Raw genomic sequence first — 27,044 nt, 5'->3', positions numbered from 1 at the left:
TGAAGTTCGCCGTAAAAGTTTCCGTTATTTTAGGTCTGGTCAACACTGTTAAGCATTATAAATTGTATTTAAATCACCTGCTTGAATATTCACCGCTCGAAATGAGGGGCTAAACGAAAATGTACTTTACGCAATATTAATCAAGTGAAAAGTTTTCAATTACGCCGGCAGATGGCAGGGGATATTTAATGGCGTTGTTATAGTTAAAGTTAAATATTCAAATATAAATAAAAAGGTATCCATAACTAATTATTGTAACAAAAAAAATAATTTATTCTGACAAATCAGTTGTTCAGTCAAGTAATAGGTTTTATAAGTAGGTACGACTTATGTATAAGTGCAGCAAGACACTGTACAAGTTGTTTCTTTTACGTGGTTAAGTTACAGGGTATGAGTTATATAGTTTGTGCTGAAATCAAGAATTCATGTTTCAATACTTGTCTTTTTAAATACATATAAATAAAATTGAAGCTTGAACTGATCATAATATTATTATAAGTAACTTTGATAACTTGATTTATAAGACCTGAAGTAAGTCTTGATCACTTAAATCGATTAAAAAACGAATGATTGTCAAACTAATATGAGCGATACACAGCTAAACGCATTTAGAAATTCGTAAACATGCCTCAAAAATGATGAAACGTACAAAAACATAATAACATAGGTATTTTAATGGTCAAACAGTGAGAGAGTATGTTGTTACTTTTTCAATGGTATTTTGTTCGTAGTTAATTAAGTCCCACGGGTGTAATAACAGTGTTTACATGTCACGTACATTGACTAATGTGAGCACTCCCATTCTTACCATCATTTATATAAACCATTCATCATTTACTCATGTTGTATAAATTCAGTACACATTTAAAAACAGTACAAATTTAAAATGGATACTATGGAGAGACTCTTTAGAGAGAGCTCTCGCTCTCCTAAAATGTGTTTTTTTTTATTTTATTGAAAAAAAAAAGAACTGCTCTAAATGTTCCCTAACCCGTGTCTGGCCAGCGTGGGAAGTGTAGGCCAAGTCCTTCATTTGCCTTTGGTAAATTGGAGGCGTGTTTCTATTTTTAATTCTATTTTACACATTTTATTATCATAAATATCTTTGCCCATTAAAAAAATATATGTACAGCTATAGGCCACTTTGATTCTCATAGATTCAATTAAAATATGTAAAAAAATAACAAGGTTATTGAACTTTGTTTCCCATACCAATACTAACCCCCCATAGACTCAAAAACTTTGACAAATTAATAACTTAATGGACAAAAAATTCGTTATTTTGTAGCAGTTAAGATTGAGCATTAATGAAATTAAGCACACAGAGGGCCGGTTCCATTCACACGGTATCAAATGCCCACAGAGGTGGCCTTTTTCACAAAATTCCCAAGCACCAATTTCCATGAAAGGTGCCCGACGCGAGTCGCTATCGGGTTCGTAGGCGACGCCCGAATATGCCCGAAGTCTACCGTAATGCCACAGTTCTGCGAACGTTGAAACGGGGCCCGTTGGAGACCAATGGAGTTTTTGGATGGTAGCCAAAACCTGGCTCCGAGTAAAGTGCCTATATTGGTGAATTAGGCTGAGGTAAATTTCACATTATAGTTTTAAAACAGCATTAGATATTTTTTTGTTGAAGTGCTATTGGTTTGTACTATATTGTTCAATGTACAAAATTACGATGCGATTGCGGTCAAATTCTCTGCTTTGTTATGCATAAAAAAAATAAGGGCTACAACATTAGGCCATTAAATTACACGTAAAGAGAACGTATTCAAAACCACGCACTCAGTAAGTAGTAAAAGTTTGCCCTGGACTGGCACGCTTGAATAATGATTTGAAGGTTTTTATTTTTCCAGAATTGTAGCACTTGACATTGTAACTAACCATTCAGTTTATCAAAATAACGACACATTTTTGCAATAGAATATTCTGTTACGCGTCATAAGTATAATGTGTACTTACCTTTACAGCGAAAAGCTCACCTTACGCTTTAATTTAACCTTAATTTCATCTGTCTCAACGCATTAGAAGGTAAATTAAATTACTAAAGTTGTTTTTGTATAATACTCGTTACCTGTAGCCCTTGACTACAACGAGTTTGTTAAAAGAGCTTTCAAAGCTGCAGACCTGCAGAGCTTTTTCCTTGGCGTAATATAATTTGATTGTGGAAATGAGGGAAGCAATATAAGACTTCCACCATTGTTGTACGTTAGTTGGATGGCCGTAGTGGAGTCGCTAGAGCTACATGCTCCAGCGATGGAAGTGAATATGGTAAGCAAGTTATTTATTTCGTATGGAAAACAGGGTTTGAAAAGATTTTATACCTTGATTTCAATAGTACTTTTAGGTACTTAGATCTTTCTTGTACATTTACAAACTTTATACAGTAGTTTTGTGCAGTATTGCCCGTATTCACAAACATTACTATGATATCTCACAGTGCGCGTGGACACACACGGTGACACACGAACCAATAACAGAGCTCTATTCAATGCTGTGCGTTCGATTTGCTGCTTCACTTAAGCAAGCATCGCTTGTGAATACGGGCGCAAGTTTATAATTATGCTTACTTGTTGTACATTTGAAGTTAAAATTAATCGCTCTTATCATATCGACCAAGCAAAAGAAAAATCTTTGTTACTACCATAACAATAACTGACGCTGTCAGCCCCTTAAGCAAAATTTCATCTGACATTTTAGGGATACTTAACTTTTTAGCACGCACTTTTGGCAATACACGTTTTATTTTATTTTCCAAGTCAATTTGCACCCAAGAAATCATAATAAACCTCCGACCACGACCATTATCTTACCTACAAAGTACAACATCCTGTGTATTATGTATCTACCTTAGAGGGTTTGGTGTAAGTTGTAAAATAACGCGAGATTAAAATTTGGTGATTGTAGAAACTGTTACGGATAAAAAAAAATTAAAAGTAATAATTTTAAAAATTATACAGGGCCGTCGTGAAACTGTGAATCAAACAAAAAGGATTGATATTACGGATAAAATCTTTTAAAAAATTATTACCTACATAAAAGGTGTCATCAGTAAGACGTATGGAAACGTCTCGTTTTTATTTTGTTCTAGGTAAGTAAGTAGCTATGTAATTGAGCAAAGTGTTTATGCAATATGCATATACTTGTACAATACATCTTGCGCGGTTTTGAAAAATTATGTATCCTTCCATCTTCTTATTCATAAACAACATAACTCATTATCCGAATACGAAAATTCGTAGATGTGTATTTGTTACGAAATATGATATGCTTTTAGGCTCGCATATGCTTTTAGGCTCGCAATAAAGCATTTGAACATAAAATTTAGTAAAATATCCAGAACCAATGAGCCAGTTGGAACAAGATGGTCCCCTTAATTGACGAAGCCAATATAAAGCCATAAAGCCATTTCACTGGAAAACTAATAAATATATTATTATCTTCCTTAATTGAGCCGACAATGATCGTTTCGCAGAATTTACTAATCTGGCTTCCTATTTGAATTCCATGAAATCCCAATGAGTTATTATATGATGGGGAATTGTTCAACTTTAAAATCCCTTCAGGATAGCGATAAGTAATCATAATGAATTACACAAAAAAAAATAGTAATTCAATAATTACTTCTTTGAATTCAGGCCTTTAAGAGGCCTGTTTTTCAATTTTCAATATAATTTTGAAGTCAAATGTTCAGGACAATAAAGTGGACCAGTGTTGGGAAAAAGCAGCAAAATATAGTCGCTATATTACCACCTTCTTTTCAGAGGTTTAAGTTTTAAAATTCCACACAATTATTTCGTTAAAATCCATTAAGTTTAAGCCCTTTTATTTTACATAATCGTCATTAACTTTAAAGCAGTCCACTACTGGACGTAAGAATCATTACATTAATGGGAAAATATTATCTTTAACTCAATAGTTTTTACTATAGAATTTTTAATTCCATTTTATTTTCATTTTCGTCTTCCACCTTTGACTGGGGAATATTCTGGCAAATGCGCCGTGAAATATCTTTGTTCAGCTGTTGCGCTCTTGGGTTCATCTGCATTAATGATTGTTAATCTCTCTGTAAATATACTGATTACACAGTTTTCCAGTTTCCCGTCGCTTTCATCGTTTCCAAATTGCAACATTTCGCGCTTTGTATTTTACGTACAAAAGAGGTTAAATGCCTGGATAAAAAGAGTTCCAAAATTATCATTTTTCTCATGTAATCTTTTTTGAAAATATAATATTATTCTGTTCACCCATCCAGGTAAGCTAATAGCTGGGAATATGGTACTAGCACGATTGGAAATTAAGATTTTTTGATACTTAATTTCATGTGACTATATTGGATTATATTTGTAAAATCGCAGTAGGTACATTAGTTAGGTTGCTGATTTGATTAATTTCAGAGCTACATGGTTAGAAAAACAAAAGAATCTATATCCAGCATATTTTAACCGAAGGGCGTTTTTTAAATTTTTGAACGACCCTGCGTTCAAAAACTTTAAAAACGTCCTCCGCTTACGCTTTAAAATCAAGTCTCGGATTAAGGGTGCTTTAAAAATTCAAGAAAAAGCTCCGTCCCCAACTGCTACCCCCAGGGTACATTTAGCGGGACTCCCGGGTGATGTGATGAAAATTCTTAATGATAGTCCCAGCCAATGACGGGGCGCAGTCTTGTAATATTAAGTGTTGGGAAAGAAAAGTTGAGAGGTTAAGTTGGTTTATCGGCTTCTAAAAGTTTAAGGGATATTCCTCATTTCCATACGATATCGTATTCATAGGTCCTGTGTACCTTTCTCTATACCAATTTTCATGGCTTGACAAAAGGTAAACTTTCATAGTTATCACTTGCCTTAAATTGGAATTTAAAATTTCACTATTTAATTTAGTAAGTAAGTACTTATTCAATTTAATATTGTAAACTTTCATTTTGCATTTTTACTATAGTAGTTTTAAGTATAATTTCTAGTTTGTCGAACTGACTGTACCACGGACAAAAATTATTACCAATGCGGGTGGGTGAAGAAAATTCATTGCGCCGGAGCAGACGACGCCATATCTCTCCAGTCTGCCCGCGACCATGACTCGCGCAACCGAGTCGAAACGTCGGGAAGGTAAATACCTTTTTACCTTTTTTAAAAGTGTTTGTGTGTTGTCAAATCCCGTAGTAGTGAGAATTTGGTAAGTATTCAATGTGTTTCACTAAAATTACGCACTTGAAAAAACACCCTGTGCGCTGTATACGAGATACCTTTTGCCTTTTGTTGAAAGAACTGTAGGAAATATAGTAGGTTTGTATGAATAGTCGAGAACTGTTTAGAACTAGATCGCATCTGCCGGCAAGACAGTGACTTGTGTATTCATTTCAAAGTAATTAAAAATTCGATAATGGTTTTCGCCAACAAAATTAGACTGTTTCAGTAATAATTATCTGGCATTTTTGTTTAGCTGATATTATTCATGATTAAGTTCTGTTTTAAATGCTATGTGTCTCAATAAGTCACTTTTGTTTCAAGAATTTTTAAAATAAGTAATGTCCATAAATAAATGGTGCTGTGATTCAGGCCTTTATAGGTACTTAAAAAGGTCAGGTGTAGACAGTTTATCTGCGTTACGCGCTAATCTCAGAAACTAAATACTGGTTCGATTTGAAAAAAATATTTATGTTGGATAACTCATTTATCGGAGCAGTAAAGGAAAATTTTTCAAAACGGGAAATATTATTCAAACTATTTTCACGCGTACGAAGTAGCGGGCACAGTTAGTTAATACATAATCGGAACTTTACGCAAAGCACAAAGAGAGCCTGAGGCTGGATGTGCATTTTTCGTTAATAAAGGCACAAGTTGAATTTGGAGCGCACTATGCAGCCTCGCAATGTGACAACACATGCCAAAAGTATAAAGAAATTACCCGTAATGACATAAATTTGAGCACTTTTCGGTGTACTCTGCAATGCGGCACGGCACGACATGAACTCTAGATATAAATACGAGTGCAACTATAAATTCATCTGAAAACAACTATTACAGCGTTCTATCACAGTTCTATGAATGTTCCGATACATTGTTATTATGCTTAATAATGTCTTATTTTCATTTCGTGCACTCTACCGTAGAAACAAATCTGTAGGTATCACATCAGTCGTATTTCTTTCGTGAAAAAAAAACTCAAGAAGGGCTTTAACATTATGTATTCATGATGTGGTAATTAAACAATTTAAACATCGTACTCCTACATTTTATGGTTTTTGTGCCGATGAAAACTGTGAAACGAAAAATGTATCATGTTTGTTCATGTTTTACTAATGCGTTGGATGAAAGGATCGGTGAATAAATTTTAATAATCAAAATTAGGTAAATCTCACGCTATCCGGCTCTATTATTTACCATAATATTGCGTTGCTATCTTCCAATTTTCCTATCTTTTTTTTTACCCAGGAAAATGGCCTATCCATACCTACCGCCGGGGCACGGCAGGTTATGTGGGGCTCGAACCCACTAAAAACCTGGGGTGTTCACTCTGCCGCATAGTGGTCTGCGCCTTGGGTTAGTACCTAGTGTAGTGAGTCGTTTCTAGTGAAACGACCAAGGCGCCTTCCGCGGACGTCCTGCAATTTTCCCATCTGGAAGGTCCTCAGTTTGGTTCTCAGTTAGGTTAAGATGTAGGTACATCACTTGAATGAAACTTCGGTATCATGAAAAATCGACAGCACATCAGTCTACAATAAATACAATAATTTTTAAATAGGTAGTGCTTACTACTAATACTACATTGTTTAACTTGATATATGGCTTTGAATAATCGACTATGCATTAGCAACCCACTAATGTTTGAACTGTCGTTGGGTGACGATAGCTTCTTTCCATTAAGTTGATTGCTCTTTTAATTATAGGCAGCAGAATGTATATAGCAGCTTTAATTAATGTAGTATAGCTTACATGATAATAAACTGTATCAACTCAAAAAATAAATCTTTCGAGTTTTCTCACTTTACTCACTCATCACGAAATCTCAGATACTAGAAGTGCTAGGAGTCTCAAATTTTGCATGGGGTTCCTTTTAGAACGTACGTGCTCACTAAGAACGGATTTTACGAAACTCCTTACAATGAACCATGAACGTCAACGTAATGTCTTACAATGAACGCTCAAAAAACTGATTTTTCGAGTTCGTACAGTCTATCTATATATATAAAAGAAAGTCGTGTTAGTTACTCCACTTATAACTCAAGAACGGCTGAACCGATTTAGCTGAAAATTGTCAGGGAGGTAGTTTAGAGCCAGGAGAAGGACATAGGATACTTTTTATCCCGTTTGAAATTAAAAAAAAATCTGCTTATTTATTGCCATTAAGGCGGAACAAAGTTCGCCGGGTCAGCTAGTATGTTAATAAACGTGTGAACTGTTCTCACACTTGCTATGTGTTATGTGACAACTGAATGCGCAAACCCAAAACAGCTAATCTAAAATTGACCATCAAATCTCACCCGTTCACGAATTCCTTTACGTAATAAATGTACAATGTACATGTTCCATAGCAAGAACATGTACCCATAAGAGACCTGCGGTAAGGATCCCAGATCCCTTGCTACAAGGCTGCTCATTTATGTATTATGACGTGTGTCTGGGTGTACCTTGGGTGGTACACGGAAAGTTTATTACCTACATAATGTTTTGGAGATCGTATGCGAGTTTAGCCGCACGTGGATATATTTTATATTTATGCAGTAATGATACGGGTCGTGCGTCCCACTTTCTAATAAATAAGCGTGATGTGTATATTTTATTTATGTGCGTTCCAACAGATGTTTGGTTTCCAACTAGATATAAATTAATTTAAAAATTTTGTTACAGCAAAAAAATCTAAAATAGAGTAATTTATTAATCAAAGAGATATTCCAATATAAATACAATCAGTTCCAATCTCATTTTGCGTAGGTGTTTAAATTAATAATGTTTCGTACCTCTAATTATATTGAAGCGAAGCTTATGTAACTTAAGACGAGAAATCGGTGAAGTTGAAGCACTTGAAGTACCTAAAAATATTAATACATTAACTTGTTATGATTATTATGGGTATATAAATTCAAACTAAAAATACCGCGTTCTCCGTAAAACATCATTTTATTAGCAACGCATTGTATGATAAGATGACGTATATTTCTGTGCCTCTAATGTATTATTCGATCCGCTTGTTTCTCCGTAACAGAAATCTCTTTCAGCCTGACTGTCCAATGAAATATGAACCCAACGACGTTATACCAAGTTACACAATTAATTAAAAATGGCAATGCCAGATTTTGTATGGAAGGTGGCGTCTTTTTTTTTTCGCGCGGCCATCGACCAAACTTTGTTTTTTGATTACAAAATAGTGTAATAAACCAAACTTACTATGGCATGTATACCTCTAAACTCAGTCTGAACTGAGTTACGAGCATTAGAAGTTTAATGATTTTCATACTAGATTTGCTTTTTGCGCGCAAGTTTTGTAAGAAATTGCAACAAAATATTGCGCTATTTTTTTATTGCGCTGATTCTGCTGCATACTGATGTCTGGAGCCTTTTATGGATGGTATTGTTTGTTTACACATACAATGTCATTATTTTGTTGCAATTTCTTACAAAACTTGCGCGCTAACAGCAAATCTAGTATGAAAATCATCAAACTTCTGATGCTCGTAACTCAGTTCAGACTGAGTTTAGAGGTATACATGCCATAGTAAGTTTGGTTTATTACACTATTTTGTAATCAAAAAACAAGGTTTGGTCGATGGCCGCGCGAAAAAAAAAAGACGCCAATTTCCGGCATTGTCTTTTAATGGACTCTCAAAAACTCAAAACAAAAGATGATCGAGTTTTATTCCTCGAGTGTTCGAAAATAAAACAATTGAAGCTTCATAATCTCTTCGAATAAACATGAGTGGGCTCCTTTTGAATTGTTTTTATTTTGTGTTATGACATTTCTTATTAAAATGTATCGTTGTTTTTGCGTCTTCTGTACATATATGTAAATACGAGTACGTGGCACAGTGATAAAAAAATTAAATTATTATTAAATGCACATCAAGTTACGCATCTTTCAAAGTTGTAATAGGTACTATTTTAAAAAAAAATCCAATGAGAACTGTATATTACAGTGTGCTTACCATGAGTTTGCGTGAGGTGTGCTCGCTAGCGAGTACGTCAAAAAAATCTATGAAGATTTTATTTCTTGAAAGTAGCCGCTACCCCTAGCTGCACAATATGTCATACATTTAATGTAATTTTTTTACGCAGTCGCTAGCTAGCTCACCTAACGTAAACTCATGGTAAGAACACAGAACGAGTCAGTCATAGGCAAAAAACCCAGCTAGTAAGTAAGCTTTGTCATTATTTAGTTACCTACAAGTTAGTGATATTATTTATAATTCTCATAAGTTATGACTGAAGGTATGTATAAGTCAAGGGCTATAATTAAAAATACATTATGTTTACAGATGCAAAAATTGCACTTAACCTAATATAAGATGCCCCAGTGTATAAATGTGCCGTGATATGCAGCAAAGGGGCCGTCCATATATTACGTCATTCTAAATTAGGGGGGGGGTTGGTCTGTCACACAGCACCAGCTAGCCCCAAAGTAAGCAACTCAGAGCTCTTACACACGAGCAGCACATTTACGACAGCAAAGGCGACCGCAGTCGCCGTCACTTGTCGGCAGCTAGCCGTCGACGTGCCCGCAGCAAGCTGTCGACACGTCGACGTCTGCCGTCGACGACCGTGTCGGCGTACGTCTTTGTACAGGAGCCAGCCAGTTGAAAATGGATTTCATTGAAGAAACACTGTTGTTGCATTTACCCGTCGTCGTCGACGAAAGAGAAAGAACCGGTCATTGTGGGTTTAAGAAATGTTATTGAATAGAGAACGAGACTACACACACCGACGCCCATGCTCTATTTTTTAATGTTTTATTATGGTGGTAGCCTTCTAAATTCGAGTTCCATATTATTTCATTGTTTTTGACAGCACTAATTTTTTAGCAATTCCGAATCAATTTGTTCGGAACTCATTAGGTGTGCGTGTAAGCTCCTGGACTACTGACAGTTGACCTTCAAAATGGCGGAGGCGGCTAGCTGTCGCCACCTGCCGGCGGCAGCCGCGAACGCGTCGACAGCACGTCGGCAGCATGTCGACAGCTAGCCGTCGCCTTCTGACGTCGACTGCAGTTACATGCGTCGACAGCAAAATGCTGTTCGTGTGTAAGAACCCTCAATGCTTGTGTTATGGGTGCCAGCTTAACGGATATACTACTTTATATACTTTTTTTTTTTATTAAATACATAATTATACAATACATACATACATTACACCCAGACCCGTCACAGAAATTAAAATTCATCATTTCAATTTCTGCCCGGCCGGGAAACCCGGGACCTCTCGGCATAGTAGTCCGTTCTGAACCACTACACCAAACGGCCGACCGATATTTATTTATTTATAGTTTATTGTTCACGTACAAAAAGATTATTTCTAAAAAGAAATTTCTTCCCGCACACCTAGTAAGTGAGTGGGTTGAAGACGTGGATGAATCGAGCCAAAATGAATATCGGGAGGATACGGGGATATTACCCGTGATCCAGAATTTAAAAGAATGGGTGAAAACTCCGTGGGAGTTATCCAAAGAAAAGTAAAAAATAGGGAATAATAATATATATCAATGATTATTGCCAAAGAAAAAATAATAAAAGGTGATTCTATAACCAAGTGTTTTAATCATAATAATACCCTATTTTTCTCAAATCTGCAATGTTTTAATTTTGTCAAACTGGTAATGACGTCAATTTTGGGAGAAGGGGGGGGGGGATGGTGGTAGCCTTCTAAATTCGAGTTCCATATTATTTCATTGTTTTTGACAGCACTAATTTTTTAGCAATTCCGAATCAATTTGTTCGGAACTCATTAGGTGTGCGTGTAAGCTCCTGGACTACTGACAGTTGACCTTCAAAATGGCGGAGGCGGCTAGCTGTCGCCACCTGCCGGCGGCAGCCGCGAACGCGTCGACAGCACGTCGGCAGCATGTCGACAGCTAGCCGTCGCCTTCTGACGTCGACTGCAGTTACATGCGTCGACAGCAAAATGCTGTTCGTGTGTAAGAACCCTCAATGCTTGTGTTATGGGTGCCAGCTTAACGGATATACTACTTTATATACTTTTTTTTTTTATTAAATACATAATTATACAATACATACATACATTACACCCAGACCCGTCACAGAAATTAAAATTCATCATTTCAATTTCTGCCCGGCCGGGAAACCCGGGACCTCTCGGCATAGTAGTCCGTTCTGAACCACTACACCAAACGGCCGACCGATATTTATTTATTTATAGTTTATTGTTCACGTACAAAAAGATTATTTCTAAAAAGAAATTTCTTCCCGCACACCTAGTAAGTGAGTGGGTTGAAGACGTGGATGAATCGAGCCAAAATGAATATCGGGAGGATACGGGGATATTACCCGTGATCCAGAATTTAAAAGAATGGGTGAAAACTCCGTGGGAGTTATCCAAAGAAAAGTAAAAAATAGGGAATAATAATATATATCAATGATTATTGCCAAAGAAAAAATAATAAAAGGTGATTCTATAACCAAGTGTTTTAATCATAATAATACCCTATTTTTCTCAAATCTGCAATGTTTTAATTTTGTCNTAATAATACCCTATTTTTCTCAAATCTGCAATGTTTTAATTTTGTCAAACTGGTAATGACGTCAATTTTGGGAGAAGGGGGGGGGGGGGGGTTTTAAGAAATGACGACAGGATGATTGAGGGGGGGGGGTCTAAAATCTGAAAAAATCGATGACATAATTTATGGACGGCCCCAAACGTAAAATTCAAACACCTATCGCACCGCACGTAATCTATACACCCGTTAAGATTCAGGAACTAGGCAAGAAATCATTTGAGTTTTATTGTCTCAGCACTATCGAGAACTGCAGCCATGCACCGAACTGCATCCCAAAGACAAATAATTGCACAGAAATCTCCGAAGGGAATACGAAATTTAATGCACACTCCGCAAAAATATCAGAGGCATTGGAACGGTTCAAATTCGAAAATAAACCAAGTGAGAAAGAATGGTTAAAATAAACCACTACGTTATTTTCAATTTCGCTATCGGATTTTCCTGAATTCAATGAGAATTGAGAATTTAGCGGCGGAAAAAGCAAAGCTCGCAGTGCTTAGTGCTGATTTTTTAACCACCTCGGGCTCTTAAACCAATATACAATAATTGATGACCAGCTTCGCCACTTGATAGTCTATTAGGAATTTATCTGCCTTCTACTTTTGGTTTAGATGCAGGATTTAGATAGAGTTTTTTTAATAAATAAAATCACTGGGAACTAATCTGTATTTTGAACATNAATGAACAACTGTGGAAAGCTAGTAAGAGAGTGCTACGCTACCTAAAAGAAACCAAAGATAAAGGTATAATATTTCGAAAGACTAAAGATACAAACCTGTATGGATTCTCTGATGCAGACTGGGCTGGAGACAGAAGCGACAGGAAAAGCGTAAGCGGCAGCATAATACTACATGGAGTGAACCCTATAGCTTGGTTTTCGAAAAAGCAATCGTGTGTGGCGCTATCCACCGCTGAATCCGAGTACGTCGCTGCTGCTGCTGCTGCACAGGAGCTGGTAAACATCAAGGGCCTCAGCAAACACCTGAGCATCAATAGTGATGCTATTTTACTTGTTGATAATATAAGTGCTATATCTATGTCGAAAAGTTACGAAAATTCTAAGAGAACTAAGCATATTGACATAAGGGCTCATTTCTTGAAAGATCTTATTGAAAAGAACATCATCAACATTGAATATGTAAATTCAAATGATAACTTAGCAGATTTAATGACTAAAAGCTTATGTAAAGAAAAGTTTGTAAACTGTGTTAATCACTTTATGAGTTAGTAACTAAAAATACTTTATTAAAACTTTATAAAAGTTATATACATTCAGGAGGAGTTGTATTTTGTTTAATTTAACTTAAGGAAAGTAATTAATGATATGAGTAAATATAAAAAGGTGTAATAGATAACGCTGACTGTTGTGAGATTTAAGATTATATACTTACCTGAAAAGTAAAACAAATTAGTATTGTATAATTAAATAAGTTAAAGTAAATGGTTAATAAGATAAATAGGATAAATACTTACATAAATACCTAAGTTAACTTGTAATAAATGTATGGATAGATAACTAAAGAATACTATGTAAAAGCTGTAATTGTTATAGTCTAACTATTGTGTTTTTATTTGGGGACATAGTGTGGTGCTTTACAAGTAGCAAATTTAAGACGTTATTGTTAAATTTGAGGAGGAGTGTTGAAATACATAAAGCACAACACTATGATCGTCAATTGATTTGCACTTCACTAGTGTCAATTTTTTTCTCTTCTCTCTGGTCGCGCCGAGCGTCCCACCGGTGTTAATTTGTATTAATATAAAATGTGCTGAAATAAAAGCAAGTTGATCTACAAACAGTTTATCATTATTCTCAATACCTACCCTAAACTAGTTTAGATTCGTGTTACCAAAATGCCGTCATTCGCCTAACACTGCAGGCCGTGGGAACCGCCACCTGGGCGCACTGATAAAGTAAAGGGGCACGTGTCTTTAGAATCTTTAGTATATTATGGTGGGTAATAGTGAAGTAATCTTTGTATGAGCAGGCAGTCGTGAAGGGAAATTTGGAAGTAGGTATTACGAATAAGGGTAGGTTTTACATGTTTAGAATGTGTTTTAATTATCATAGAAGGTTAGTGTTTTGTGAATAGGCAGGCACTGTCTAATTCCTACAGCTATGTCCCCTCGTATTGACCATAATATTGGCTTTTATTTTGGTCTCGGATTGCACAATATTTGTGGTAAAATATGCGAACTTACTTCCGTTTTTGACGTTTACTACAGTTAAGTTAAGATGGTGCAACACAGTCTTAGAAAATATTTTTAGACAGTATTTACAAAACAATCAACCATGATATCCTTAAACACCCTGTACACCCCGAACCTCCGAACATAACAACCGAATATTTTCCGCAATTACCCACCTCTCCCCGAACCCTTTGCGAATGCAAAATGGCCGTCTCAGCATTTCGGATGACTAAATATGAATCGGCACCCTCGGGACGTCTCAATTACCCCTGTTCCCGTGATTATTAATTCCCCGATTATTAATAAAGCTTCGGTAAACAGAAGATGACGAACCGAGTTTGTTTTGATAATGTTTGGGTGCGGGGAACTACAAAATAGGTATAGATATAGATATAATGTTGTCTATAAGTTTAAAAGTACTTCAGTTTATCACTTCACTTCATCACGCCTTACGTGGAGAAAGGAAAAAATTGAAGTATTGAAGTAAGCAGCTTTTCATGACGTATCAGTGTTTATAAATAGAGCTAGCACCACGAATATTTTAAATGTTCCTTTATTCCGGTAAAAAATCATCATCAAACCTTGGTCTTTTGCTACGAGAGATTCATGCATCTAACATTTACCGTTTAAGTCATCGTTAAAACACTTTACACCTTGTATAATTAAATTTAATTACAAGTACATATTGGCACGTAACAATCTAAACTAAACGTGTCCACCAGTAGGTACTAGGTACTGCAAGCCATCGTGTACCAATCTGTAACATAAATAGCCAATGTGTACATTGTAGCCATCCCGTCAGCTCGCTGGGGCATTATTTAATCATTGTAAATAATAATTTCAATTATGTACTGTCAATGCAGGTTGAGATAACCTCTCTAACGCGGAGCGTCAGCAAAAAAACATATTTATACTTTTTGATAGTATAATAAAGTCAGCACGTTTTGTTGTCAGACAGGTTCTAGTTGTGCATTATTATTTTGCTACAAAAGATTTAGGAGAAGAAATATTGGTGTTCATTATTTGAACTTAGCACAGATTAAATTAAATATTAATTTAGACCTCTACATATTTTTGTTAAGATTGTTTTTTATATAGTTCTTCAAGAGCGATTTTCTGAAATAGCGAAGTATTGTGTTAAGCAATGTCTAGTGTACTCACTTCCTAATCAGATTTTGCACATTTATTTCTGATAGTACCTTGTAAACTATGGTGTCGTTCTCATTTTATTTTTCAATCAGAATCCAGCTGTTTCAGAGACTACCTATAACTATTAACTATAAAAATAATTAAAAAAAAACATATTTATACGTTCATTTGTGTGTTCATACAAAAACAATTGACGACTGCACCTTATTTTGCTGACTGTACCTTGTAAATCGCCGTCGTGTCCGCGGACGCAGTTGCGTGCGCATTACCGTCCCGGGTACAGTACGACTGACCGTACGCTTCACTCTTGGACCTTTTTCGACGCTCGCAAAACGCTTGCGTTTCATTTTAATCGCACTGTCAAAACGCTATCACGTCACGAAACTCATTAATAGGTCGCTTAATTGTTCACGAACCTGATTATAATTTTTGCTAAAGATTAATGGAATGAATATACAAAAAACCTTCTAAAGACCCTAGTAGAATGGTCTTGCATTTTCAGTAGTCAAAGAAAAAATTCAAGGAGGTTTAGATTAATTGCAAATGAAAAAAAAAACTCTTTTATTCTATGATGTAACCCCATTATCTGTGTAAAACAATGAATGAACGAAAATCGTGAGTCATTCACAAAAAGAATTCGAATTTCAAATCGAATGTAACGTAACGGCACCGTTAGACAAAAAATCACGTATCACACATTACTGTAACCACACCGTCGTGCTCATAAGAAGAGTATCAAGTGCGCAAATTAGGCGTAAGTATGGGGTCATAAATTTTGAACGTGTACACAGACTGCCATTTGGTTTGGGCTAATTTGGTGTGATTATGGACCACCGATGGATTAAAATAGAATGAAGAAAAAGTGTGTATCTATTTTGACGCTTCCTTGTCCATAATAATTCTTAATAATACAAAATCACAGCTTTTGAGTTTCTTACAACCGGTATTGTCATATTTCTATCACCAGAGACACTTGGTGGTTTTCAAGTCTTTCAGGGATTAACTTAGAAAATTCACTTTTTGCTTTATTGTTAAGACAATAAATGTAGAGATTGCATTTCGTACAATTTTAAACTTAACGTCATCATAAACGTCTAAGCAGCAATTAACTTTACAAACAAAAACTTTTCAATGGAAAAACAAACTCTTGAATATCAAATAACTAGTACTCTACATAGACCACTTTACCAGTCAAAAGATGCTTAAAAGGCTGTCATTTCGCCGCGCACCGTACTATTAGCCACTCACAACCCTCCACTTACCGTCAACTACGGCTTGGAAATAAAAAACTGAATACACCCACTTTTTTAATTCAGTCCTCACGAGTGACAGTTGACACAATAGACGGTATGAAAGGGTTATAAAGGGCTGCGATGGGCGAAGGGTTAATGGCTATGGGCGCATGTGGGGTTTGTACATAGACAACAAAGAATCGAACGGGCAAAATGGCGCGTTTGAATGTGGCGCGAACCGTTGTGTTCTTATTTTGAATTAAATATTGTTTCTTTTAGCGTCGCGTCGGCAGTTTTTTGTTTTTTTTTAATTTTTTATGTCTATAGTATTTTATCCGAAGACAATAATGCACAGGGGTAAATACAATAATGAGCTTTAAAATTTCAATTAACAACTATTAGGTAATTGTTGTTTTTTTTCTAAATATTGTGAGTGTACTTAATGGCAAATAAAATGTTTGAGTTTGAGTTTGAGTGATGTTTGATCTAAAAACTTTTGGGTCAATTACTTACTTTAATTCAGATTTTTTTAACCACCATGAAGACTGATTAGGTGACACATAAAATTATATGACTGTGTGTCATCAGAATAAAGAAAATTTACTATAGGTACTTAGGTAACTAGAAAGGTAATAAATGCCACAAATCTCATAAATAAGGATTGTTTATTAAGTCATTTCAGCACTCACTGACGGCAAGATCAGTGGCAAGCTGCGTGCCGGTCCGCTCGGCCCCTGGATAAAAAGTAAAAACTTAACCCTAACCCGGGCTTAAGTGACCAATTAGCGGGGTGGTGTCAAAACGACCGCGGAGACACTCCAGCCCGAATTTACACTGCCGAGTACAAAGAGGTATTGATGCGTTTTTGAAGAGCTAAATGAGGTTAGACTTGGCAATTTTGTCTGCAGTATTAAAAATAATATTACACAGATAACTTTTTTAAATAAGAGGAAAGATCTAGTACGAGTATTATTTATTTTTTAGTCTATTTATCGATTTACAAAGTCACTGGCTGGCGATTAAATTATTTCTACCGCAAGAGTAGAGCACATCATTTCACAATAGAGATAATTTGATTATTAAGTATGTTTTTTTCTAGAGATTTTCATTAACTACTCACTTAACTTTTTACACTTAATATTCCTAGAACTACGAGTATTAAGCTCTACACTGCAACTGGGACGACATCAAGCTAAAACTGTACTATCTTACGAATGAAGTTGTAAAACTTATAATTTGTCGACAAAGATGATACCCACTGGAACTCTATGAGATTCACAGCTCTACAAAGCGGCACCACAAGGAAGACTGTCACAGTATAATGCAAAATGGCTTCTTTGTCTGTTGTTGTCCTTTTTAATTCGTGACTTTTATGCGTCAAAGTGATTCACGGGTTTTCACAACCTTAACCGAAAGTCTGCTAAGCCTTATTACATCAGACTTACGGCTTAAAATACAACGTTTTGAGTGTAATAAAAGTTTGTTAAGGATGTACTAAAAAGTCCCGATCTTTTTATTAGTGGCTAAGTTCACAAAAACTGCAGAAGGGTTGATGGTTTAATGTATGCGAGTTTCCGAAACTGTCGTATGAGTCGGTGCCTTTGACCATGAGTAACAGACAACAGTTAACACTAACTGTGCTCTGTGGATCTGTTTATTGAATTACGAACTTCTGAACACGGCTTTGTTCGTGTAGATTTTGGTGTATTACAGAAATCCTTTGTCTTTGTCCACCATTAAAATTACCTTCTGAACTTTCTTACCATTTTTGCGACAAAAGTTCATCCATGTTAAAATAGTAAGACACGGGTCTTAACGCGATGAATTACATTATGTACTCACGGCTTGCGATTACTTACTATTTTAATTGAAATGGAACGCGAAAGTTAAAAAAATATTCATCCATGTTCATTTCCTAGAACCTACAATACAAATTAAATACTTAGGTATATTACTTATGTACCAAAATTCATTGTTTGTTCCTTCGGGGGTATATTCGTGAAACTCTCATAAATACATTTATATTCTTATTTATTATTAAATAAAAGAGTATGGAGAAATTGTTGATTTATCATGAAAGGAACAAAAACAGTGGGAACATAATTTTCCTGCTAACGCCATAATTTTTTTAACAGCGATTAACTGTTATATGTTAACAATGGCCTAAAAATTCTCATTATTATTCTCTTACCACTCCGAATGTTGTTAATCATCGCGACTCTTAAATGGCCTCCTAAATGTATTAATTTCAAAACAGTCCTCACTTTATCATCCGCACAACTTTTTGTTGATGGAAAAGATAATTAAGATAACTGTGAAAACTGTCCTACAGTGTTGCTGGCACTTAATAATAATAATGCCATGTGAATTTTTTAAAACAATACTCAAATTTGAAAAACGAACGCGCTGACGTTAAGGCACGTACACACAAGACTTACAATAAGGAGTTAGTCAGTTACCAACATAAGAATATTATATTTCAATTATCAAAGACTGCTATGGGAATGACGAATTAATTTAGATATAAAGAGGCTTGCTAACACATAATAGATCGTAAATCTTAACTATAACTCTGTAATTGTGATATCTGTACATTAAAAATTTACATATAGGGGAATCCAGCCATTGTTTATTTAAATTATTTTTCATAACAATGTCGTGTTTTAAAGTACTTACAATTTATATTATGCAGTTAAGATTATCGTTAGTGATAAAAATATAATTTTATCTTTACAATTTATTTTAATGTAAGATGGTTTAATAAAACTTTACGTAAATGACCTGTTGTTTTAGTTCCATAACAAGTAATATATGCATTGCTATCTTCTTAATTTAATGCTTTAACTTATATCAAAAAATGAGTCCCAAGTCCAAAACCGTAAAAAAATAAAGAATCTAGCACACACGCGTGAAAACAAAACTTTGAACCCGTTTTTTTCCGCGTTCGAATTTCAAATATTGTAAATAGATCCTCTGTCGTCCGCGGCGGCATCTGGCGGGACATCTATTAGCATGGGCGAACAAACTGTTTAAAAGCTACCGGAGTTCGCTGCGTCAATGTTTGCCCTGGATTGTGGACATAGCGATTAAAGAGCTCAGCGCCGATGGGAATGGGTTTTGAGATGTGTTCGTAACTTTAGCTATTTTGGAGTCCAAAGTTAAATGCGTAACGATATTTGAACTAGGGCAACTGAATTAATTAGAATTATTGAAAGAGATGTGCTTTTTGATACTTAAAACAGAGTGAGGTAAAACATTGTACCTACAACAAAGCAAGAGGTTTCAGCAGTTTTAATGAATTCTTTTTTATTTTCTTAAGTGCCGTCTACGTTTACGTGGACGTGACATGAAGTGCCGTCTAACAGCTCGAATATTTAGAGTCAAGTTTTTGATTATCAGAGCATAAACTAAAAATATGAAATTATAAATTTGAACGGATATTTTAACTTCAAAACCTGCAAAACTAATTTTACCGTCGTGTAGCAGCAGTGTCGGCGACTGTGAAACATTTAGCGAAGCGTCTAATGTATGATGAAGCATAAGTAAATAGTTCTAAACACGTCTTCACTTACGTAGCGCCACACAGCGGAGGTCCCTGAGGCCTCCTAATCACTTTGACACACACGTCGCCTTTGCCGCGCCGCGTGTGTACTCCCCTTAAAACTCTTCCAAATTCAAATTACAAACATCTTAAGTTGCCAGCATTGTAACGAGACTTACGCCATTTGAACTTTAGAAACAAATTCACATTTTCTTTTAAAATGTCTTACGTTGCTGGAACTGGGATATGACTTATGGCTTTTTGTTTTTTTCTAGGTGGCCAGCTAATGTTGTTTAGTGACTGTGGTCGCAGACCACCTTCGGATGTTTGCTCCTTTAGATTTTACAGATTAGTGGTGTCTGTTGGCAGGTTTTAGAATAACAATAACCGCGTAATGTGTATACGTAAACGGTTCAACGTTTATTGCCCGTAAAAATAATAACGTAAGCGTTTGAGACAAAAAGAGAGACCACCTAAGATTCTTCTTAATAAATATTATAACCTTCTGCCATAATAAAAATGCTAAATAATGGTCAACAAACACATTTGGGTATTTGACACCAAAAACTTCCAATGCGACTTCTTTAATAAAGCCTTTCACTCTAGCCCTGAAAATGGAGTTACTTTTTCATTGACTGATTGTGATGACCGATTTTTAACAGCTTTGATAATAGGTAATACACTGTTAAACAATGAGTTCCCTAAAACCTTTTGTCATTTCAAAAAGAACTATCAATTCAATTTCAAATTTCAGTCAATTTGACTAGTGTCCATGCTACCCTATTCCCATTTAAATAAGTAGAACTAGAGGGGACTCGGCTGCGTTGCAAAACCAAGTAAGTTCAAAAATAAATCTGCGCCCGCATCGACCAACACCCATGTACTGCAAATCACACATGCCATGTAAATACCACCCTAAATATCAATAAAAATCGGTCCCACCCTTTTAATCAGAGCACCCCTGTAATGAAATCTGGCCGCCATCCGCCATTAGAGGATTAAAAATAATAACCCGGGCCAGTCCGGGGTCATAATGAGTTATTGATTGGGCCGGGTCAAAAGTGATCACTATCGCATGGCCGATGTGGATTGTGGGTAGAATACGGAATTCTGTATCAATCGATAGAAGTGGCAAAGGTTTTGCAACGAACTTGACGAATTTAATTAATTGTAGTTACATCATTTTCGCGCTGACTGTGCTCTAAAATAAGGTGGAAGCAAATTGGGTGATTTTGATCTAGACAAATTGAACCTAGATAGACTACCTTTTGTTGCAACAAAGGACTGATATTCTGGAATAGGAAATGCAGAATTTTATGGGAATGAATTATGCGTTGTGGTGCGTTTTATGATTTGCTTTGACAGTTTAATTTTTTTAAGGCAAGGCCGTTGGCAAAAGTTGATGTTGGCAAGTACAATTTAATATTCAACTTATTTCGTAACGTTCATTCATCTCCATCCACATCATCAATGCAAGAATCACGAGTGCATCGCATACCAGTGCGAGATGAGCTGTGACGTCACCAGCGGCGCCGGCGCGGTTAAATTTAACCGCGGTAAGTCGCAGGGGGCCGGTTAGACGCGCTAATCTAAGGTGCGTCAGTGATACTGATCCGAGGATCTATGTAGAGCTGATAGTAAGATAATAACTTATTTTTAACTAAAAAAATGACAGCAAGTCATAAAATACTAACATTATTTAAAAAGTCCTCGAGAAAGATGCGGCACATGAGAAAAAGCGAGTCTTACTTTGTAGAGTCAGTCAGAGGAGGTCGTAAAGGCTATGCGAAACGATGCATTAGTAGCTTCTAGTGTCACGTTGGAATAGTACGTTTTCAGTTGACAGCTGACTTTTGCCTATTGGGCGAATTATTTGCCTATTAAGTATTATTTCTGGAAAATTAAATAAAACATATTACCGGACTATGCAATGCAAGAAACAATATGGCGTGATGCCATTTAAATTTTTGTTTTTCCTTCTCCCCAAAACTTAACCTTCGTTCATACTTACTTATCTAAATTTTCTTTATCTTATGCATGAGACGTAGAATGATTATTTAAAATATTAAATACCTAATGCATATCGTGATCGTGGGTATCGTGATTACTTTATTTTTTTAAGAATATTTGAAATTTAAAGAGAATGAAACAATAATTATAACGTGTTAACAATCGTATCAATCAGACTAAAATGATTCTGGCACACCATTCCCACTCTATACAATTCCCATCAACGTCGGATCTAAAACTCATGATCGCGTCTCGGGTGATCCTGGATTACCGGGCACATACCTATTATTATTGAAACCTATTGTGCACCTTACTTCCTTGAAAATATAGTTCAACATAGCTTGGCACTGGATGGTCTTGTTAACCGCCTTAGGAACACATCTCTATTGACATGTCAGTCGATTTTATGTCGATCAGGGCTTATTATGGGAATGTGGGACGAGCAGGAAACGAAAACGTACGAGCAAATCAGACGTATGCATTGTTATTGCAAAATGGGACCTATTAACAAGTACAGAAGATGCAGTTACTTAGTTTGATGAGGTTTAGTCTATTCTCATTACTGAAATTAAGACTGAAAAAAAAAACTTCATTTATGGGGTTCAATAGTCACTACTCTACTTTGAGACTAGTGCGTCTTGGCTTAACCAAATGTGGATGGATGGATGTAACATTCAATGGATGGACCCTCACAAAAACAAAATTATAATTCTTTTCACACAACCATGTCGATTGAAGGCTGTAATTCTTACGAAACTGAGAACAAACACACAAAGTTGTTTTGCATATTGTGGAAATCGAATCTAGAACTGCCGCGATGCCGAGAGGTTCTAAATCTAGTAAACTTAGAAGAAGTTTTGTGTGTCATAAAAGATACATACATAAATTACTTACATTTTGTACTACACTGTAAGTTTCAGCATACAAATGCTACTTACGAGTAAAATCACTTACGAAAGTCAGTTACATAAACGACATATGATTTGTGGTGATAGCTCAAACATTTTACATAAGTGCTCATATGTTTCAAAATTATCATTTTAATTAGTGCATTTAGCATAATTTTTGTACAGTATCATTGTTCATGTTCTTAGATAAACATGATTTATGTCGTGAAGTAACCGAGTCAAAATTAGAGAAATAGTGACGAAACATCAGTGTAAGTCACAAAAAAACTCACTTAACTTGGTGTTTACAGAATGACTCTGCCAGAAGTTACAGGTTCGTTTCTTATCTACATTATAAACATTTATGTGCTTGAATAATAGCTTCATTCAGGAAAAGCTTTTGTCTTATTTCAGCGTACATACGCTGTAACAAGTAGTAGGTACATACTACTTGTTTATGTATTATTATTTACTATTGTGAGTCCTATTATTACCATTTATTTACTATTTCATATTACGTGTAATTTGTATATTTTCCAAAAATATAAAATATCGATTTATAACTGTATACCTACCATGTTTTATGCAAATAAACAATTATTCTATTCTATTCTAAAAACATAACCAACATTTTTTCAAATAGTCCTAGCTAACCATTGCTTTTGTTCTGATAACTGCAAATATTATTAACTCACAAATAAAATGCTAACAATGTAAAATGGCAAAATGCAATGTTTTTATTCTCATACCGTATAGGGGAGATTGGGGCAAAACGCAGTGACTGAATCTCTAAAAATATAATTGAAACTTAATCCTCATAACGCGATGTAGTTATCTGTGCTCACCCTCAGGGGGAGATGCGGCAATGGGGACCGTTCTCATGGCCGCGCGTCATTTGAACAGTCATGTCATCGTGGTCGTAATATGCAAGAGAGAACTAGTAAAACAAAGATACGTTTTTGCTGCAAAAAAGACAGAATTTAATATTTGAATTTCAGATCAATACAATCAAACTGTGGCGACTTCCTCTCACCCTTATTTTATTTTCTTCTGCTATGCTGTTTAGATGCGGCTATTAAATTGAGACAGTATAATATTTTGCATTTTCATACAACGGTATTTGGACTGAAGTAAAATTTACTATGTCTATACTAACTTGGTATATGTATGATCATCAGAAACGTAAATTTTTCACATTTATTCAATCCAACATTATTCTCTTTATCGTGGAAGGGTAAAAACTCAGACCTTTATTTGCTATGAGAAAAAATAAACATGATGTCACCAACTGCATAACATTGTCTTTGCAATCACGACATAACATGCATAATCCCTCACTAATCGCATTGTCAATACGCGGGGAGCGCGTACGCAGCGAATCTATTCGCCACTCGAAAACATGTCCCGATTTACCCCTGACCCCAACTCACTTTATTAACGACCTTATTCAATTACGACAGGGTTGATTTTATTCCGTTGTTTTTGGATTTATTAAAGTTTTTAGTTTGTACAATGTCGCCCGGGGACAGGGTTTGTCGGCCATTTTGTAATCCAAACGCTAAGTGCACTTTGTCAATACGCCGCCCGTGGGGTGATTAAAGCGGGTATGTATTGTATTTATGTAGAACTAAATAAATGACCTCCCTTTGTTGGGTATGGCCATTGGATGTATTCAATTTGGAGCTGTCTGGGAACAAATTTTGCTCTGCATTAAAAGATAGGTCTTTTGATTTTTTGCAACCATGCATCTGATTACTTCTTCAAACTGAAATTCTTCTATCTATGTATCACAGACACTACTTATCTGAAATGAAATATGATGTCTATGTAGTAGGTACTTAATTTCGGACTCCTGTATTCTTCCGATTAATTTCGTTTCGGGCTGCACGCACAGGAGTTGCAGTGGTGGGAAGGAGATGATTATGGGAATAGTCCCGTATGATAATAAATGATATTAAGATGCTTTGATTTATATATTATTTATTTAACACTGTCTGATTTCCAATACCCTCCTCAGTCCTGCTGACTATTTATCACTAAAGTTAGTCAACACCCTACAGGTACTTACTGTCTATTTGTGTGCCTAAATCTAAAGACTGCGCCAATAGCAATCATCAACTTTTATAGAAAAAAATAAAACTATTAATACCGACCACGAACCGGAAGACGTAACGTGGGCAGGCCATTACTAGGTGGACTAACGATCTCGTGAAGGTCGCGGGAGGTGCCTGGATGCGCGCGGCACAGGACCGGTCTTTGTGGAAATCCTTGGTCTTTGTCCAGCAGTGGACGTCTTTCGGCTGAAACGAACGAACGAACGAATATCAATACTACTCACATTGCTTATTCTGATTCTTTGTTTGAAAGGATTTCTAGTAAAACTTCATTTACAAATTGCCAGTTGCTACTGGCACAGACCCTACCTAAATGTGTGCCTAAATATAGACCTGGATCAAACTGTTGGTTCAGCCTGAGTTGGTGTTAGCACAGGAATAACTACATATTTGACTGGGGTTACCTACGTGAGTGCGACAAACGTTACATCGAATTTTGTTTCTTCGAAAACCTTTCTGCGAAGTTACTATACTGCGACGCCTTGTTATATCGATGCCTTGTTACTGCGATGTTACGTTACATCGAAAAACTTTACTGCGAATGATTTTTTTAAATATATGTAATAAGTAAATAAAATGTAATGTATTTATAATCTTATTTCATCTATAATTTTGTACCGCCCACTTTATTCTATGTATGTATGTATGTAATTTCATTTTTTTTATCTATCTGCTAAGTCAAATAAAGAAGGCTTCGCAGTAAAATCGTTCGCAGTAAAGTTTTTCGATGTAACGTTACATCGCAGTAACAAGGCATCGTTATAACAAGGCGTCGCAGTATAGTAACTTCGCAGAAAGGTTTTCGAAGAAACAAAATTCGATGTAACGTTTGTCGCACTCACGTAGGTAACTGTGTTATCTAAGTTTAGTTACAGTCTAGATCCAACTAATCCGTATGCAAATGGGTGTAGATGTTATAATCTAGCTAAAGTTTACTTTCATTAGTTTTCCCTACAAATTAGAAAAAAAATGTGTATTCTGTTGTAATTGATACACAAACGAACACAGTGAAATGACCTTACAATCAATGCCTTTACACATACAGAAGAAGTTTTTCCAAAAATTAATGTAGAGAAAAAGTCACGCTATCCACTTTATTTGCTGGTGATATTATTAATAAGTTAGTATAAAACAGTGTCCCAATTTCGTTAACATTTATTATTTAGATTTTTTGCAATAAGTTTATACTACTTAGCTAGTGCTAATTTTGCAATGTATGGAAGAAGTATTCACAAACTTTATAATTCAATCTCACCTTCTTACACAAACATTAGTTTATCATTAACAGACTTCCTCCCTAAAACGACGCGCATTAGCTACTCAAAAATTAAATCTCAAACTCGAAGTAGGAGCAAACGCTGGAATTTGCAGAGCCATTAGAACTCTTGACGGAGGCCGCCGGCAAATTAAATGGCAATCGATTTCGAGTAGCCGCCTATTGGGGAACACGGAGCGCACTCCTGTTAAGGTTGACGTATTTGTCACTTTCAAAAAGATATTATACAAATAAAAACACATAAAACTATACGTTTTTGTTCAAAAATAAAGTTATTTTACAGAGATACCAGTGTTTAGCTTGATCTACTTTCGCCTGTACAATGTTAAGAATGCCAGCCATTTGCGAAAAAAAAAACTATTCGCTGTAAAACAGTTCTTTATTCATAATACATTAAATTATAGAAATTCCACAGAGGCTTTTGGTTAGCCGTGAAGGGCATATCTACTCGTAGTATTATAATGCACATCAAGATAATTTTCATAGGCAGAGGAACTCCTAGCAGATAAGGGCTCTTAAATTATGACACCGAGATAGATCTATCTTAAAACAGACATTCACTGATCGAAGAAAGAAGACTCAAAGCACAGTATCTAATTCACTGCCATCAACGAGAATCCCAAGACCGAAAGAAGGAAATATCCTAATTAAATATGGATGCAGCGTAATGAGTTATGCAAATATTTTAGACGGTGGCTAACGATTGAGAGGGGATGAAACAAGGGGGGTGACTAGATACTTCAGCTTCTATAGTAACTTAACGCTTTATCCTATAGGCATAAGGTTTATAACATTCGGGATATTTACTTTGGAGCACCTTTGCGATTCTTTAGAAATTGTTTGAAAGGGTTCCGGACGTGTTTGTTTTAGTTTGCTCGCCTTTTTAAGGGTTAAGGGTCCGGCTGAGGATATAAAGAGCTA

The 27,044-nt window shown here is 35.8% G+C and overlaps 1 protein-coding gene across 1 annotated transcript in view; it reads right to left on the bottom strand.

Annotated features, from left to right (window-relative positions):
• LOC114350301 (cell adhesion molecule 2-like) overlaps nucleotides 1-27,044 on the bottom strand; it is a 229,551-nt gene that overhangs the window by 87,096 nt on the left and 115,411 nt on the right. The window lies entirely within an intron of this gene.

This window comes from Ostrinia furnacalis, unplaced genomic scaffold (assembly GCF_004193835.3).
Source record: "Ostrinia furnacalis isolate ACB-3 unplaced genomic scaffold, ASM419383v2 OfSCF0862, whole genome shotgun sequence".
In the NCBI taxonomy this organism is placed as follows: Eukaryota; Metazoa; Arthropoda; class Insecta; order Lepidoptera; family Crambidae; genus Ostrinia; species Ostrinia furnacalis.
Note: the sequence above shows the minus strand (reverse complement) of the source record. Positions and strands in the feature narration are given on the sequence as shown.